The sequence below is a fragment of the Crocuta crocuta genome, unplaced genomic scaffold, assembly GCF_008692635.1.
Source record: "Crocuta crocuta isolate KB4526 unplaced genomic scaffold, BGI_CrCroc_1.0 scaffold27, whole genome shotgun sequence".
In the NCBI taxonomy this organism is placed as follows: Eukaryota; Metazoa; Chordata; class Mammalia; order Carnivora; family Hyaenidae; genus Crocuta; species Crocuta crocuta.
Window position 1 is genome coordinate 7,944,129 of NW_027532250.1, and position 3,911 is coordinate 7,948,039.

The following is a 3,911-nucleotide window of genomic DNA, read 5'->3' on the forward strand; positions in this document are numbered from 1 at the left end:
GATCCTTCCGGGAGGCTGCAGTCCTGTCCTTTGCTGTGTTAACGAAGGATACGATGCCGATGCCGATGCCGATGCCGAAGTATCTTGCTTGAGGTTTCTTCACCTTCACAGCCACTGCAAAGGGACTTAAGGGGCAGGGAAAGTGTGAGGTCATCCTGTGCTGGTAGCTCCCCAGAGAGAGAGGAAGCAGCCACGCCCCCAAGCGCTTTGCCGGGCACGCAGTGCGGGCTGGGGGCCCCACTGAGGAGCGGCCGATGGACAGTCCTCCCCGGCCCATGTCACCTCACCTGTCTCTTCTTTGTTTTCATGACCATTTACGTCGGCCATCAGCACAAATGTGAAAATTCAGGGAAAACAAATGCTTTTTGATAAAAGTAAATAGTTGTGATTTCCGATTCAGATATTTTTAGAGCTGATGCTATCTGTAAAAATTAATAACAATAATAATATAGTCTATTTTACATATCAGGAAAGTGAACATGTTTAAATATAGCCATATATAGCGAGAAGGAACTTACCACCCCTTCTTCAAATCAAGGCATTTCATTTGTCGGTTGAAGCAGACGAGAAGTGTACAGATTGGATCTGAGTTCGTTCGTTCGTTCTTTCTTTTTAAACTAATAACCGATTGGTGCAACTCTCCTTGTAACCAAAGGCCCTTTCTGCCTTGTGTGGTCACACAGGACCTGACCCTTCTTTCCCTGTGTAGTCTGTCTGACCTTAAAGTAGCATTTTATGGAGTCACTTTTGAAGGACGAATTCAGAAGTATCATTAAGAACCTACCTTTTCAGGCTTACTAGCCAGAGTCCTATAGAGTTCTTATAGAAACAAAATAATTGAAACTCAGCATATACTATGCTTAGAAAGTATTGCATTTTGTTTCAGTTTTTTCTTTTACTTGTGTATGTATTGTGGGAATATAGCTTTTACCCTGTGCCCAATTCAAAATAGAGTATTGTTAAGTTTTCCCAGGCCCCACCTGCCAAAAAGAAACATACCCCGGTTTTTAATATGTGTACACCCTACCTGTACCTGCGTACATGCACTGGGAAATCTACCTAAGAGTCTCCACTGAGAAGCTGACCTTCACAGACAGGTACTCATGGGAAGAGAAGAAAGCATGATTTGGAGGCAAATACCCACTTTTACTTGGTGATCTATGTCCCACCCATTCCTGAACCAACAAAAATGGGAAAAAAAAAAAAAAAAAACCACAGCAACAACACAAAAAGTCAACTCAAAGAAAGCAAGCTAGGGGCTAGAGTGGGTGAGTGCCTGGTCCCCTTGGCGAAGTCAGTGAGATTCGTCAACCCAGCCCAACGTGGCTTCCAGCTTCCACCATTATCAGTAAGGGCTAGGGACCAGGTGGCTGTGTGTGTCCTGACCACACAGAGGAGTCTACGACCTGCAGGGAGAGGTGGGCCACCTCTGGAGGAGTNTCAGTGCCTTCTCTAGGAATTTTATCTTAAGCACACTTAATGAGGAAAGAAAAAAAGAGGAGAGGACATTTGGTACCGTGAAGTCCCTTTCTCTAAAAGCACTGGGGATCGAGAAGGAAGAAGAAGAAGACCAGGAACAGCGAAATCCTGAGGAGCCCATTTCCTTTCAACTCGCCCGGCTGCCCCCCTCCCCCACCCCAGAAGTGCTGGCGACAACAAACTTTGCCAAACTGATTCCCAGCTCTCCCCCCTCATGTCTTGGTGACTGTAGCTTCACCCCTGCCCTTTCTCCTAATAAGACCCACTTTTCTGAGGAGAAAAAGAAACCGTATTCTCTTCTGTAAAACTGTGATGTATTCATGTTTGTAACTAATGTACATTTCTGTCTTGCTCCAAGTCATGGCTGGAGTGTCTAATCCATGGACAAGGGGAAATTTAAACTTCACCACGGACAAAGGTCACTAGAGCCAGGTCTCTCTGTCTCTGTCTCTCTGTCTCTCGCCCTCCCCCCACCCCCTCGCTCCTTATTTCTTTGCTAACTAGTCCCAAGTAAGGTAACCCCCGACTTCAGGCTCCAGTTACGTAACTTTGAATCCAATGAGAGCAGAGGCAAAGCGCCTCTAGGACATGATCCTTTGGGAAAGGGCTTTTCCTGTGGCGGGAGGAAGAAGGGCTCACCTCTGCGGCCCCCAGCCAGACAGTGAAGAGCCTCCAGCCCTGAGCTGTAGTTTCCTCATTTCTCACCACTTACGTGACAGCATCCAAATGCTTTCACTCAGCCAGGGGGACCCAAACCAGCCTGGCTACGCCCAGAAATAAAAAGTTACCTCTGCGTTTCCTGTTGCCGTTTCTCTGGCTCTAGAAGTGTCTGATGCGGGTCTACATCGTAGGACACCCATGTATCTCAGAGTAGTTTCTCTCCCTGTTCAGATAAAAAGTATATAGATACATATGTGTTTTTGGCAAAGTTGTAATAGGACCACTTAGTCTCTTTGCTTCTTTTGTAATCTAGAATAACATTTTAGGAGTTTTATTCTTGGTCATTAGCATAGCTGATATTCTCTGGTCTTTTTCATTTCCCCCCATGGCCCCTTGGGCTTGCTTTCTTTTCTTCCTTTTGATTCTGACTTTCTGGGGATGGGGAAGGACTTTGGGTTCTGACTTCCTCGTGCAGGCATTTCCTGACACTTGGTCTAGAGTCTGTGGACACTGTTACTTGCCTCGTTCTGTGTGTTTCTCTTACTTATTGTTGTTAAGAATCCTGGGCATGGATCCAGGAGTGAGGCCAGGGGAGGCAGGGCTGCGGACGGCCCTCACCATCGGGATAGAATGTGGGCTGGTTCGGCTCATTCTCCCCCACCCTCTGCTGGCGCTTGGAAGAGACTGAATTTTCTCATCCCCAGAGATCTTGGAACCAAAAATCTCATGCAAGCAAGCTTCCCGCTGAGGCCCAGGACACACCGAAGCCCCTCTTGGCTGGCCTGTTGCAACACCCTGCTCCCTTGTAACATCAACTGGATCCAAAGGCCAGAGCACTTTCAGGTTCGTGCAGACCTCAGAGAACATGCTGGGGCCTCAGATCTCATCAACTCGTTACCAGTTCCTCATTTTAATCCATTTCCGACAGCCTCACCAAAAAGCAATAGACAGGCTTGCAGCCAAACCCCGAGAAGACGTGTCCCCCAGAATCTGCCAGCACATCTCCCCATCCCTCCCCAGCCGCCTGACTCCCTAGCATCAGAGATGTGTGGCAAGGGCAGTGTGTTTCTGCAGTTCCCACCTATCGGGCAGCAGGGAGTTTCTGGAATGTCCTGATTAATCCCCCCAGGCAGCTTCCAGCCTCTGGTGGGCAGAGGCCGTCTCACGAAGCAGGATCATCAGCAGAAAGTGATTCTCCACTCTTCAACTCCTGCAGGAAGATGAAGAAAAGGCCAGATAATCTCCAACTTCCATTCATTTACGTGTTCATACCCCACCTGCCTCACTATCAGCTCCAGGACTCTGGCCTCTGTCCAGATCAGGGATCTGAGCCGAATCTGGACTCCGGTGACAGTGAGCCATCCCTTTGAATAAACCCCAAGAGGAAACCAATCGAAGGACAAATGTATTATTCTGGACGATGACCCTAATCGGAGTTTTCCCACCCCCCAAAATTCCTGGTAACATGGTTTGAACCAGAGCCAAATAAAACAGACTAGATTTTTTTTTTTTTAACTTTTGCACAAGAACAAAACAAAATTGTCTCCTAGTAGTTTGCTAGGTTTGACGCCCAGATAAGCAAACACTCTAGCCTGTGGCTGTTTTCATCTAGAGAGAGACTGTGTCATTTGAATTCCCATCCACTGCCCCTTCTTTTGTATTAACCTGGAATTTTTCCTGAACTTCCCCCAAATGCCAACCGGAAGAAATGGGTTTGGAAGGGGTTCTGCTGAACCCGGGTTTGGAAGGGGCTCTGCTGAACCCAGCGGTCC